The sequence below is a fragment of the Nelusetta ayraudi genome, unplaced genomic scaffold (genome assembly GCF_046127955.1).
Source record: "Nelusetta ayraudi isolate G7.1 ecotype Tasmania unplaced genomic scaffold, CSIRO-AGI_Nayr_v1 ptg000021l, whole genome shotgun sequence".
NCBI classification, from domain to species: Eukaryota; Metazoa; Chordata; class Actinopteri; order Tetraodontiformes; family Monacanthidae; genus Nelusetta; species Nelusetta ayraudi.
This window is the reverse complement of record NW_027466071.1, coordinates 2766439-2782295: the sequence shown is the minus strand read 5'-3', so window position 1 is coordinate 2782295 and position 15857 is coordinate 2766439.

Below are 15857 nucleotides of genomic sequence, written 5' to 3'. Positions count from 1 at the left end.
AGAGGCTTGGCCTGACTAAGTTACTTTAAAATCATTTATAATAGATGACATAAATACATCCTTCCACACCTTCACTGACAACACACACACACACAGACACACACACACACACACACTGCTGACACAGGCTCAGAGTTGCTGAAACATGTCGTTTATGCAGCTACTGGAGCCTCCAGAGACACAAATGTTTCGTCTGGCGCTGTGCCCTTTCTTTGCATCTGCCTCATCTGACAGGCAGTACCAACTAATGAGGCCATAAGCGCTTTCTAAACACGACACTGCAACTCTTTAGAAACCGGGAGGCGATGATCGTCAGCCAAACCACCAGAAACAGCAGCCACTCAGCTCCTTCTTAGGAAACACTCGTTTGTTTCGGTCTTGCACCAAAGTAGACGTGCGACAGCGGGAGGCCGTAGCCTTGCAGCCGCAAACGAAGCCTGTTTCCCCCGAACCACATGACAGAGAAGCGCTCCCTTTAGAGCTCTAGCTAGCATGAAAACCAAAACAAAGAGGCTCCATAGCCGAAACTCCTCGCAACTTCTCTTAACTCCATTGTTCCGTCCAACAGGAAAATGTTGAGTGATGATGTAAGTATGTGGCGACGGGAGCCATATACTTACAATTAGCTCAGCTTTTGATGGTATGGTGATGGTGATGGTGTTGCTCTTTGGGCACCAGAGGCCATAACGTTGAAGCAGGAGAACAGGAAGAGGAAGAAAAGAAGGGAGGAAGGAAGGCAGGAAGGAAAGAAAGACACAGATCTTTACAAAAATAGTCATAAATCATAGGAAAAAAAACAGAACATCTTGTGCTTTAAACCATCGTGCTCCTCTTCCTAAAGTGAATCTCAGCATGACTTGACCCCCCGACCCCACCTGTATCTTCACCATCACACTATATTTTGACATTTCACAGACAAAAACTCCATAAAAGAGACCAACGTCTGCAGTGAAATGTCACAAAATGCTCCAGACACTTGTAGAATTCTTTACACGCCATTCATCTCTCCCCTGAAGAATGCCTCTCCAGAGTGAATGAAAGGATCACATGACCTTTCATATACAGCGGGACGCGTACGCAGAGCGATGCGAAAAGGTCAAAGCATTGAAATCGCTGCTCCTTTCTTCTCCTCCCAGGTTTTTCTTTTTTTGCAAAAACCTTTGCAGGAAGTGAGCCGATGAAAAACTCCAGATAGGGACGTGCCGCCGGTAGCCTCTCCTCTGCATCAGAAAGAAGGGAGAAGAGAGAGAGAGAGAGAGAGAGAGAGAGAGAGAGAGAGAGAGAGAGAAAAAAGAAAAGTCAAATCGCCCACTCCTGCAGGTTTGTGAGTCACTCCCGGCAGAGTTTTGGGCCCTGCAGCTACGTGTAAAAGAGGTTTTATATTCCATGCCAAAGTATTTCGCCCGCCGCTGTCTAACTCGCTCGGCCTCGACGCGCTCGCCTTGACGTTTGCCCGGACAAGCAGGGGTAGGCACGGCGGAGGGCGGCGTGTCGAGGCAGGGCAGGTGAGGGCTTTTCAGCGCTGACAGGAACAAAGAATCGCGCCTCACGGAATTAATCACCGCTAAGCCTCCGCCACTGCGAGCCCGTTGGCCCCTCTTTCACCAAGGTTTTACACAACGGCACATCAAGGAAGCGGCTTCTGGTTTCTTTGCTGGTCGTCCGGCTGGTCGTCCGGCTGGTCGTCCGGCGGGTCGTCGACGTGGGCAGATCCCCAGATTCACTGCAGACTCCTCCGTCCAAATGTCAAGATGCTCCCTGTCTCCACTTTTGCGTGCGGCGGCTCCTGGCGCTGAGTTGCGTCCATGTTGACTGAAAACATGTGACTGGTGTGTTTCCCAACCTCTCCACGAACCTCTGTCAGCACTTTGGGCTGTCTTTCAACTTTCTATGAAACTTGCAATTGCTGTTGTTTTTTTTTTTTGTCCTTTTATTTGTTATTTTTCCCATCGTTGCGTAAAGGTTAAAGGTTTTAATTTGTTGATTTTTTTAAACATGGTTAAGAGGCTAAAAACCATTTCTAATTGAAATGTGTTATGTGAAGTTGTGGTGCCTGGTGCCTGGTAGAGGATCACATCATTCGCCCTCTCTGTCTGCTCATTCCAAGCCCTTCTTATCCTCGTGTCTACAAAGTTAGCGCATGTAAACCTTTGCCTCCTCCAGTACATTGAAACAGTTGTCCTTCCACAGTTATGGACATTAACAAATCAAATGGATGTTAACGGTGGTTGTGACTCTGAATCCATACAGTCGCCCTCTGCTACCTCTGGTACCAGAAGGCTTTGCTCTGCACAAGCTTGCAAAAGGCTTGTTGTTGCATCAATATTCACTCTCATAATGTCATAAAGATACAAGAGGTTACAAAGGTGCGGTGGTTTGGTGCACTGTTGCCCCACAGTAAGAAGATCACGGGTTGGATTCCCAGGCCTCGGGCCTTTCTGTGTTGCCACTGTGCCTCCATGTCTCTCTCCACAGTTCTGGACTCTCTGTGTTGGTCTTGTGATAAAGTGGTGAGTTGTGCAACTGACCTCCCCCCCCTAGACAGCTGGCATCGACTCCAGATAGAGAATGGATCCAAATCCTCCATGATCTCAGTGTATTTGACTTGTCCTAGTTCTGGGCTGATGTGTTTGTGAAGGCAATATTTGCTTGATTTTTAAATCTTGTTTGAGAAAGCGAAACATTGTGTCCTTGTTTCGAGATGAAACATAAATAAATAGAAACAAACATCTGCCTCCTGCAGAGGCAACATGGGCGAATTGCATGAGAAACTCTTGCGATGATGTAATGTGCTAGTGCGATTCTCTATGGATTCTCAAGCCTCAGTGTCATATTGAGGGTAAGATGCGGCGTATTCACTTAGGGTGCACTCAATATGACGTCACTGATGACCTCGGTGTGAAATGCTCGGCCCGCCGCTGAGTCACACCTGGGCGACCCGGGTGTGTTTCCAAATGCTTTCCTGATAATGATCATTTTCTTTTCTCCATCACTGGCCTTTAAATGTTCATTGTTCAGAGGAGCACCAGCCACCCATTGCAGTGGGTGTGTGTTGACACGCCTAAGCTGATTTGCAGGAAAAGGGAATTGACAGAAATCTGTTCTTTCCTGTTATCAGGAAATCGTTTTCTTTTTGTTCACACAACTTGCCACCACTTGTGGAAGTGGTGACGAGACCCAAAGCCAAGCCAACACCTTGCATTGAACATATGCAATCTAAGGGCGTTTACCCACAGGCGCCCTCGGTAACATCTCGGTACAGTACGGGTCGGTATTGACGCATTTCCACGGGCCCCAGCACGGTCTCAGGGGTTACGATTTTGGTACCTGCCTCCTTGGGGTTCGAAGCGAGCAGAGCTGACACCGTATGGGTGACATAGCAACATGCAGGGCACTGATTGGGTAAAAGTTTTGACGAAAGCCAAAGGCAGTCTCTCACGAAAGACCAAAACCGCCATTTTTTAAATGCCCCGCGTGTGGATTTTTACAGTTTCACGTATTAAAAACTGAAAGGATTATGAAACTGTACCATGGGCGAACCTAGAACTACAGACGTTTCTGTTCTCTGTGGCCGAAGAAAAAGCTCATAGAGAGCTGGACGGACGGAGCGACGCGCAATGAAAAGCCTTCCTGGTTTCGCAGCCGGTGGCCGTCGCTGTACAGCGAAACAGTGTCCGGAGAAATAAAAAAATAAAAATGCCGAGCGACTACCGAAGCACCAAGGACTACAACGGTCGGAGTGGAACGAACAGAGAAAATGTTGGAGGTTTGTTCAGCCTAATTCGGATGCGATGGAACACCGACGCGGTGGCCAACGGGAGTGAGACGGGCTCGACTCGGCCCCCTGGTGGACGGCGAGAGAATAGTCGGCCACGACGATATTTGAAAACATGCTCGAGGACTGTAAATGTGTTTTGTAACATCAAGCAACTTTAGTTTGAAGGCTATTTGCAAAGGAGAGCCGTTGAATCGTGTGGATAAACCGCTAGCCACCACCGCTAACTCCGTGCTCTGCTTGTGTTGTGTTCGCTGGCAGCGAAACTTAAGAGGCGGCGATTTTGGCTCGCAAGTTTCGTAAGTTTCACTCCCTATAGCGATTTTTAAACGCTGCTCACTTGTTAACGCCGGTCGAATAGAGTTGTTGCTGTTTTGTGCTTTGTGTGGACTTAAGTTGTGCGGATATTCTTGTCTAATAATAAACGACTGTGAGACTCAAGGTGATCGTTTCAGCATCTACATTTTCTCTTCTAGGACAGTGTTTTGATACAAGTCAACAGTATGCAACAAAATCATTCTAAGCCCTATGAAAATGTCTCGCACAAAACAAAACAAAACCACGGTTAATACAAAAAGTGAATCCTATGGTTTCCGGGACACGGGAGGCACAAAAAAACCTTTGGTTCGCCTTGCAACCGTGACTCCGCCCCCACTCAGGTACTAGTCGGGCTTATGGAAATACCTTTCAACCGAGCTGTCCCGTACCGTGAAGGGCTGGCACTAGCCGCACAGGGCTAGTGGGTAAACGCCCTAATGTTCATCTACCCGGAAATGTTTAAGTGACAGAGTTCACATAATGCAGCTGGAGGTCAATGTGTCATCATCACATTACACTACATTACACTACTACAAGTCCCACCCAAAGACTTGAAAGCTTCAACTTGCTTCCATGGAGGTGTCGAAACACCAACATGCCCCGCAGTCAGTTCACAATGGCAGATGAGCGAAGCCAAAGATGTGTTGAAAGATGAAAAAATTAGCTGTTATTTGTAGTGTTGAGTCACACGTTCTGCAAGGAAGCTTATCAAAGATATTTGATTTAAGATATCGAAGATCATCCAGATCAACCTGGAGGCAAACCACCATTTAATAACATGAGCACTTAGTTGCTTTGCAAGGTGAAAAATGATTTGCCAAAAGACTGTTTTTACCAAGTGTTTTTTTTTTCTAAAATAATTGCTCTGAGCTTGTCTTTAACAATATGTACAAGAGCCACATTAATCTTTCTTCTTCTTCATTCTATTGCGACAATATGTCCTTGTTGCGTTCACATCCGCGTACACTTCTCCAACAAGTCTGTTCATTGTGATCTCTGGTGGTCCAGCATCTGCATCTTCCACTCCCAGCAGAAGTTTCGACTTCAGCTTTGTGGTCTTCACGGACCGACGAGGATCCACAGCCTTTGGTTGATATTCCCTGTCCAGAGAAGAAGAAGAAGGAGACGCGTGTCTGTGTTTTTAACAAAAGCAGACTCTCGTGGTTGCGTGAAGAGAAGCTTTGATCCAAAACGAGCGAAGCAACTTCTCCGACTGTAACCATCAGAATCTTATTTATTCAAAAAGGCCGTAAGTCATGTCAGACACGGTTTGCCAACTGAATCTTAACATTTTTCTTAAGGATTCGGTCATCTGCATCTTTGAAGTATCGACCGATGATTTCCTGAAATTGGGTCAGGCTTTGAAATAAATACCTCCGTTGCATTTTTTTTTTTTCCCTGTGTGAGTGGATCCAGCCTTGAGCCGCGGCTGCGGACATTTCGCTGGGAGACTGAGTGAGTCCAACCTTCCAGAGATCATCGCTGATAGGGGCATGTGTGTGTGAATGAGAAGCAGGTGTGTGTGTGTCAGCCCGGGTGAAAATGCCGAGAGCTGCTGTCCAGCTGCATGTGGACGCTGGATGTGGGGAAACACGAGCTGCGGACCAACAATGTGCTCGTATCGAGTGGCGCTAAAGTGCTTTTCTTGTTTGCCAGACTGACGTCCGCCGCTGACGCTGCATCGCTCAGCGTCGGGAAGGCGCTCATCCAGTCGCCTTGATGACAGCCTGGTGAATCCGTAGCTGTTGGTTTTATCTGAACCATTAGACTCAGTCGGCTTCTCCTGGAGTTGATCTCTAGGTTTGATTTGTTCGATTGTTTTTCTAAACAATTATTATAAAAGAAAGCACACTGATTGGTTGGACAGTGAACTTGTCTTGTCAGTTTTACTTTTAAAACTTCCAAAACCTGTATTTTACACCAAGCAGTGTTATGGAAAGAGCAATGATGCTGCTGTTTGACTGCATCTGTATTATGTTCATATCAGAGGAACCTTTGTTCAACAGGTAAACGAGGCTGTCCTGAGCAAGCCGCAGCCACCACGATGGTAAACCTGTTGATTTATGCACGAGGTTAGCTGAGCGCCCAAACCAAGTTCAAAAGCAGCTGCTCTGAATGTCAAGCACGATAACTTTATTTTTTAAACAGCTGCCTGGCAGCTGATTTTCACTGTGATTAGAGTGAACATGGATATCACAAATGAAAGATGCTTTTTCTTCTTCTTCTTCTTCTTCATTATTATTATTATTATTATTAGTAGTAGTAGTAGTAGCTTTTGTAGCAATAGAGAACAAAAGTAAATTAACGCAAAGTTATTTAATTGTCTCAGTTTGCTTCTAAATTATAAATTCTATTCTAAGTAAACAGCCTTGAGAATTTTAGGGAACATATTAATTTCTGAGAGTGCACAGTATAAAAAGCCAGCTCAGCAACAACATCACACTGAGGTCGATGACGTCACATAGATGGAAGTCGCTCAGTTCAGTTTTATCACTCTCCTCATGCTTACACGCAACACGCAGGATCTTCTGGGGGCTTGGAGGAAGGGAGGATTAATGGTTGGAGACGACGGAGATTTCTCAACTGTCTGTTTTCCAGCAGCAGGGTCTCCTGCTGGCACCCTGCTGGACGTCAGTGCAGAGCATCTGGCGCGCAAACTCTGCGAGCCTCCTGGGTGAAGCTTTTGAAGGCGGCCGCTGCTCCAACCTGCCAGGATGAGATGTTGGATGAGTGGTGTGTGTGTGTGTGTGTGTGTGTGTGTGTGTGTGTGTGTGTGTGGGGGGGGGGGGATGACACAGGAAGCGCGTGAACACCATTTGATTTACATACACCGACTGCCCCGCCTCCCTCACTTTCACCCAAGTCTGTTGGGTTGTGAAAAAGAAAAAGAAAAAAAAAGGGACGTTCAGGTTCCACATGTTTCCATGTTGAAGCAGCGAGCCCTAATGATTTATGTCGTATGGATCCATTTTCAGATGGTATTAACATTCCATTGCAGTCGGATCATTTGCGAGGGTTATTTTTGTACAGATGAGGAGACGCACTGGGCAGAAACGCACTGAAGACGTGAGACTGTAACTCTGCTGTTTTCATGTTGAAGCATGAAAACAGATTTGAAGCATGAATATCAAAACAAAATAAAATATGATAATCTCACTTTTTAAAGCCTTTTAATGAAATTAGTATGAAGTGTTTAAAGCAACCTTAATAAGGACATTTTTAGATTAAATATAAATTGATGTTGCTGGTCAGCTTCCAACAATAAAGGTTTGTTTGGTGTAAATACTCCTGGTTTGAGCTGTGACGGTCTGTAGAGAACAAGGTTCACTCTCACTCAGCCTGAAGAGGCTGTTTGGTCTCTCCGGCCTGCCCCCCCCCCCCCCCACCTGCTCCATCCATGGCGTTTACTATAGCGGCCATGAAAAAAGGAATTAAAGAGGGAGAGAAACTGAACTTGTTAGTTTTGAACAATCTTAATGTTATTCTTTTCGATTACTTTTTTCGTGTAATATTCTATATTAACTGATGCATTTGACAACTTACCTGAATAGATGAAATCATTTTCAAGCCTTTAATGTTCACTGACCCCCCGATCGTCGTGCTCTGTCTGCCTGTCTGTCTGTCTGTCTGTCTGTCTGTCTGCTGTTTATCTGACCATCTGACCTGGACATCCAGGAGGTGAAGTGGTCCATTAACCCCCGTCTGGACGTCTGAGTGAGGAGCCACTCCAGCGTCTGTGCACCGTCGTCTCAGCGCAGCCAGAGCTCTTTTCAAGAGAAGTCATCCGTGCCCACACGTCCATCCAGCCATCCATCCATCCATCCAGCCATCCATCCATCCATCCAGCCTGCCAGGACCTGCAGTGGCCACGGGCCACTTCAAAAGGCTCTTCTCTCTGCGTCGGTCGGGGTCAGCAGAAAGCGAGTCCTCGACCACCTCAGTGCAAATCCGCCGGCCTCTTTGGTTTCAGCGGCCGGGTGGAAAAACACAGGTCCGCTCTTGTTGTGGGACATCAAAGCCGAGGCCCCCGAGAGGAGAAGATTTATACGCTGGTCGTGTTCCCCTTGTCAGGTTGATCCGTGTTTATGCACCACTTTTTCTGCTCTACTTTGACAGCTGCAGTGGTCGGAGGTGTAGAGATTATTCAGTGTTTCTGGGCCTGACCCTCTGTAGAGGTGCCATGTCTCACTTCAGATAAACAACAACCAATCATCATCATCATCATCATCATCACTATCACCATTCACATCAGCTCTGGTCTGATCACAACTGGCAGCAACAGGGGTGAAGGAACGAAGCGTCCTCAAACCCACTCGGCCGAAAGCTCTAAGGGTTTTGGTCCACTTCCAAAATATACTGAAGAATTTTCAATATTTTTCATTGGTGTTTTATATATTTTCAAAATTTAATAAAGAATCACTTACAGGTTTTTTTTTCCCCTGGCAGTAGGGGAAGTGCTGGGGGCTGTTTGTTTTTAAACACAAGTGAGATAGTTTATTTGGTGATAATCTAATTGTGAAACATCACCACAGCCGGTAACTCCAAAATGGTGCAACTCATAACAAAACTGTCATGATAGATAAACAGTGAAGAGGGAGTGCTTCCGGTTTGAGTCCAGAGGTAATAAACTATGTGTTTCAGCACCGTGCCCTCCCCAGAATCGCAAAAACCTTCGTAACCCAGAAAGAAACCACTCATTACTGCAGTCAAGCACGAGCACGCTGCAGATATTCAGCCTTTTGAATTTGAATTTCATCGGCAACAGCTAAAATGCAACTCATTTCATCCATAATATGCTGTAACGTTCCGTTTACACCCTGAACGTGGCAGATCTCAACTTGCTGCGTGTAAAAACACAGATCCTGTGCTCAGCAGAATCCCCAGGCTACTGGAAAAGGTTACTAATGATTAGTCTTGAAAAAACACGTGTGTTTTATTATTTGCTCAGCCTTTGATCAGATCGTACAGTGGCACTGTAAGTAGCAGCTGCGAGGAGGAGTTGATAGGCGCATGAAGGAAAAGCAGCAGGAGGAGAATGCCCCCTGGGATAAATACGTATATGTAAGTCTTATAGAACCTCTATAACATATAAAAATGTTAAGTGACGGCTGACACGAAACCACGACTGAGAGAGTTTCAAGCCCCATCACACAGAGCGCCGCCACTCTGCAAACCAAATATCATTGAGTTTCACTTAAAGGGGCAATACAGCAACTCGCACTCCTGTAACCCAGCAGGACGAGCTGATATCAGCTGAACGGTGACACTGGATATCACCTTCAATCCACCGACTCCTGCCTGACACTCGGAATTCTGCTGCCATGTCGGACTTTTTCTTTCGTTCTATTGCTTGAATGCCTGGTAAAACAAAACTGAACCTCTGACACACCTTGACTGAGGTCCCGTGTCAGATGCAGGTCGGTCGCTGGTTGCACATGAGAAACACGGTTGTGATAGAAAGGGGTCCACGTCGATATTTTCACCCTGGCTGTGGGGGGAGAATGTTGCAGCACTGTTGCACACGGTTTCAAAGGCACATTCAGCAACAGGCAATGAGTCAAAAAGAAAGTTAAGGAAAGATAAGAACCAAACAACCTGTTTTTTTTTATTTCTCCTTCTCAGAAGGCTTTTGAAAAAGTCATACATCAGGAGGTACAAGCGGCGCGTACGAGGGATCGGCGGCGTGACGTCGCCCTCCAGCTAAATGTTTAGACAGTGCGACAACGAGCGGCGGAGCGAGAGCCGCAGGGTGCATCCAACCAAATGTGGTGACTCACTCTGAAATGTCGACTGTAGACATTTTCAATCAAGTGGTATCAGTTGGCAGGCAAGTCGGTGGCGATGAAAAGATGCAAAGAGGCTGAAAGGCAGGAAACTCGCGGAGCCGCTGTGCAAGGACCTCTGCAGTGTGTGTGTGTGTGTGTGTGTGTGTGTGTGTGTGTGTGGTGGGGGTCACAGTTGACGTGCTCACTCATAATGAGAGTTGATTTGGGACTTAATCGCGCATTAAGCCTTATTGTTGCACCTCCGGCCGGCTGATGACACAGTGGTTCCGTCCATCACGCTGCCTCAGGCCAAAGGCCCCAGGGCTCGACCTCATGGCGTGCTAATGCCATGACGTAAGGGTCATGTCTACGTGTGCGTGCCAGCGTGTGTCCGCCAGAGTCGCTGGATGTGAGGAAGACGGGAATTTACTCTCATTCATGTTTGTGCTGCTACATTAGACACATTTGTTCATGAACCTTGTTTGAAAATAAGAGCCGTGCATCTGTCCTCTGTTTGGATCAGTGTGTGAAACACTCGTCAATATCTGGGAGGCTCACCATCCTCCTGATTGTTACTCAATACCAGACTAAATTTCCTTCACATGCAGCTTGCATATTATTATTAAAAAAAAAAAAGAAGAAAAAAAAAAAAAAGAATTTTAGACAGGCTGATCTTCAAGATATTTTAATGACCATTTGCAGTTCTGTTGAATTTTTTTTTTCAATTATTATTTTGCATTTTTACATGTATAAAAGTTGCTATACAAATAAAGTTTTATTGAGTGATCGATAATATATATTTTTGGCTTTTTGAAAAAATATAAGACCCCCTTAAAATTTTCTTGGAGGCTTTCAGGGGGTCTCATGGGTTAATGGAAGGGTCCAACCATCTGGGGCTCTCATGTATTTCACACACTGGTTTGGATTCATTCTTCAAATCTTAAAATATCCAGTCGCAGAAAAAACGTTTTCTGGACACCCTTCAGATTTCACAGACTCTCAAATTTTATCATGATTTTTTTTTTTTTTCTCGTATTTAAAAAGCATCAGGCAAATACAACAAATGCAAATTACTTTTTTTTTGTGTGTGTGTGTCTTTCAACAGTTAAAACAGTGAGTGCAGCTGCCCTGGATGTGTGGCAGGGGGCCCAGGTTTGACCTGCGTGCTGTAGGATCAGCGCAGGGTTCGCTGGTGAACTCTTCCTCTCACCTCCAGGCTGTTGTCGTTGCTGCTCCGCATCATTGGACAGATTAATGGGCGTGCGGTGAGCGCGACCACGACCACGTGAGCCAATGCGTTTCATGTCGATGCGCTCGCCTTTCACTGCGCAGTGTCTTCCTAGCTTTCATTTTGCGTGGGCATTGAAACAGTTCAGCGGTGAATAGGCGGATAGATTCTCTCTCAGTTCAGACTTGTCTTTAAAATGCATAGCCTTGGGTGGTGTGAATCTAAAACAAGAAAACAAAACAAAACAAAACAAAAAAAACAGGCGTGCCTCGCCATCGTCTCCAATTTTCAAAAGGCTTTGAAATTACACAGATTATTCCAGCGTCTGCCTTCACCCCGACTGTTCTGTTGGGTGACTTATTGTTCCTGCCTCACTCCAGTTGGAGTCCACCGCTGGATTTCTCGCTTGCAAATGAAAGTTGAAGCAAACAAGTTGAAACTGTGTCCTCAAACTTTTAACCTTTCAGAGGTTACATGGTTGTCATAGTTGTTAATCTTGACCTTTTTGTTAGCATTGTAGTTATTAATGTGAGTAGAAGTATGTTGATGATGATGTTCTAAAAGGAGAATATATCATCCTTAGTAAACTCCTCTGTGATCCGTCATTGTTATATATGGTCAAAACAATCCATGACTGTCAGGGGGCAACGTGGCCAGGACTCAGATGCAGACGACTGTGGGTGTGGAGAACCTGGAGAAAACTCACCATTCCAAATGATGAACAAAACTAAACTAAATGTGTTTTCAAAGTATAGAGAACAAAAACCAGAATGAGAGACTGAGGGAAAAAAAAAAGTGAAACTGACATTCAGACAGACAAACTTAAGTGAAAGCGGAACCACCATAACAAACCTTAACATTAGTGAGAAACAAGCACAATGACACAACGGTCAAACACTAAAGCAGACCATGACAATGACATGACAACTGTGCTGTGCCTGAAAGGCTTCATGAGGTCCGTCTCTACCATCAAAGACATTAAGACTTCCCTTCGGTCATGATGCTGTCATCTTCTATTGCAGCAGCAGTTCAAAGCTCAAGCAGCTTGGAAAGTTTTCCCAAGAGCCAAAGCTTTTTCCATGTAGAACTAAAGCTGGAGCTTGTTCCAATAGAATGGCACAAACTAAATCGTACCACACATCCCTGCTGACTGTTGCAGCTGCTGCTGTGGTTAATTAATTGAATGTTAATCTAAGAACAACTGTACAAAGTCTTCTAAAAACATCTGGCAGATGAAATTTGCCTTGCACTTGGCAGTGTTGCATTGGCTGATAACTGAAAGGTCTCGAAGCCAAGACTCATTAACATTAGTCCAGAACAGAACCAACACAAACAGTCCAAACAACTTGCGTCTTCACCTTGAAATAAGACCAACCAGCTTTCATCAAGGAGAAAAAGTAGTCTGGCGAGGAAACGGGTCTACAGTGCAACAGCTATTAATGATTTATTACATTACTACCTAAGCAGCAGAGCCTCATGAAAATGAGAAAGGAAGGCTTTGGCAAGTGTTTTGGTAAACCCAGAGGTGCAGTGACTACAAAAAGTTTCAATCCGAGCGTAGATCTGAAGTATCACGGCAGACTACTTCCTCCCCTTTCAGAGATGAAATCCTACCCATTTAAAATGTCACAGCAGACAGAAATTCCCCCCAATTATCTTGCAAGAGTTTTTTTTTTTTTTTTTTTAGAGGCCCTCCTTTTTGCCAGAATTTGTCTAAGGGCTTATCTTCCTGAGACCAACGTGTAAAAACAGAAGTCATGGATTCTTTCTGGGGCGTCGGGCTTCAATCAAGATGCGTCACTACTGTCTTTCAATTGGGTTTCTACCTGTGTGTGTGTTCTTTAGCTTTCTCTGCATCGAGCAAGGGAATCTGATTCTCCTCTGCATGTATATACAGTACTGTATGGATAAAGGATTTCAAGCAAAGCCGTGTGGGCGGAGGCTTGAGTACAGATTGCTCCCTGAGTGCATTACCCACAGGACGTACACATCCATTTAAGCTTTCCGATGACGGGCCCAACCCACAACTCGCCCTCCTAAATCATCGAATCTCTCCTCAGAACTTTCTCTCCTTCCCTCTGTGGAAGCGCTCATTGTTTTGAGTCCTCCTCCACACTTTGATGTGGAGGGTCAAGCGGAGGCTCCGCGTTCGTCCCCGGGGAGCGGCGAAGAGCAAGAATATTCAGCGTCGGGAACATCTGGGCGAGTGCTGCTAAGCAGGGCTTACTTGGCAGGTGGTTGGTATTGGCACCGACAACCTTTCCTACCGGGGGCCTTTCATCTCCGTTTGAACATGTGGACTCGGCCCCAGCCCCGGGAGGAGTCTTCGGGGCTCGCCGCCAGCCGAGGAGCTGAGGCGTGGTCGCTGCGCAGAGGAATCCGCTCTCCTGCTGTCCAGAGGAGCTCCGCTGAGCATTCCTGCTTCTATTCATGTGCAACTTTTCCCTCACCTTCGCCTTACACGTTGTCAAACCCCCGATTCACTTCAAGAAAGCTAGCATACGGTCACAACTGTTCGCATATCATCTTATAACTCCAAATAGAGGACTGATGTGAAAGAGCACTGCGGACGATAGGAAGGATGGTGAAGATGAATCCCTTTACCAATTGGTTTAGGGGGCTTTTATGCAAGTTGCTATAGTTTAGCTTCACAACATCCGCGTGTAACCTGGCTGGCTACCGTTTCAGTGCGAGGGATTGGAAGTGGAACGTAGCCAAATAACTGACAAGAAATAGTGTTGACTAAGGGGAAACTTGAACAAAGGTTTATGTTCGCCTCGCCTCCAGCGCAAATCAAGCTCGAAGTTACTGCCTGTCAAATAAAAGAACCTTTTCTTGGCATTGGGTTTTGTGCACAAGCTCGCCTCGGGACTTTCTTTTGTCCGTCTACAGATTCAACAAAAACTTGTCTGCGGCTACCAGAAACAAGAATTGTGTTTCACCGTGTCCATCACTTCACTCTGATCTTCTGGACCATTCTCAGTGGCGGTGCATTACATTTTTAGGCATACTCCTCAGTCTCAGCGCACTCATTGACTGTATGTAAAGTTGGACAGAGTCATTGTGACATTGTGACATTGAGACCGGAGACCTAGAGATTTGTTTCACGGTCAGCGTCATCCTTGAGCGTAGTTGAGTTCGAGTGTGAGCCCCAATACACGCAACTACAGTCGGTTGCTAAACTTCAGCCACAACATTTTCACTCAAAATTGCAATTTTTGATCATAAAGATCATCTAAGCTAGTTTGTAATGATGTGAAGTTGGTGCTCAGTCAGTTATTTTTAGTCTTTTTGCAACCAACTTTGGTGATTTCCGCTGGCCAGATGAGGGACTGCAAGTTTTGGTACTTCCGTGTTTTTTGAACCGCTCTAACAGGACAGACTAACACTTAACTTCCTCCATCTTTTTATGCAGTCAGTGAGTGCACTTCACACACTTGTGCGCTCAAAGTACCAAGTGTTTCGAGGATGATCTAAAACACATTTCTACTGTTTTCCCTGGAAAAGAGAAGCCATCCTCTAACAGCTGTTCTGTTCTCATTGTGAGAGCAGAAGTATGTTTTCTGGTGTGATGTGCTCTGAGGACCTCTTCAGCTAAATTTAGACTTGCAAACCAGCATGCACCACAGCTTGTAGAGCAGGAAACAGGTGTGTATGGCCGCCTGATTTTCTGATTTTTCAAATCACTTTTTGGCGTTGCACTATAGTTTCAGTAGCAGATGACGTTGGGTTAAACATCAAGCCAAGCCTCCGCTGTGTCACTGTGGTGACGGCTTTTGTTTCTCCAGCCGACCTGCGTCAAATGGAGCATAAAAACTGCCATCATGTTCTGTCATCAGCTTTTACACATCAGTTACTGTTTTCCAAGCATGTGTTTGGGAGTAGGATCCAAACAAGTCACTGGCAACCAGGTAAGGTGACGACGGGTGAGCAACATTAGCACAATTTATTCCGGGTCGAGTGGGGAAACCATAGAGCTCTGACAGATTAGGCTCTGGCTTCATCAAATATAGAAATTATTTTCAAATGCTGAGGAAGACTTTCATATATTGACTATATGTTACATCACTGGTCTGAGCACGTGGACTCTAAAAATAAGGATACAGGGCACAGATAACAAGTTTTGTTCCTTGTAGTTCAAATTTGGCAGGACCAATATGAGAATGAAAAGCTTCCCAAGAAGGTGCTTCAATGTAGGCATTCAATCAAGACAATTGAACTTGTGAGTATTGACTATTAAGTCTTAACTGGACCGATCCGGGTTTTATAAGTCTGAATTTAAAAAAAAAAAAAATCTCATAATCATCATTATAGACTCAATGTTGGCCAGCATTGGGAATGCAAATTGATCCAGCGTGGATGAGCCGCTATAGCGAGCTCGCTCCATAACCACTTTCTGCTGGAATCTGGTATCAGTTTACACGCTGCATTGTGGGACGACATGCGATCCTAATGCCAGCACCTCCGACCGGCTCTGTACCATCATCCCCTTCTTCTTCTTCTTCGCCCCCTTCATTGTGCATTTCGCTCCAAGTAGGTCAGCGGCCGCGCGCTGAACAAACATGTGACCCCGAGTGCTGCAGCCAACCAGGATTCCGGACACGTTTCCCATTCTTGCCAAAACAACTGTTGGGTTAATGAACACACGGCGCGGCGCGTAACATCCCGCCAAGCATTATGGATATCCTACACAGCTGCTGGAGGGGGCATCACGCAGAGCCGGCTAATGTTAATCATTTCCCACAGAGTCGTTAAAGGGGCAGATGGAGGC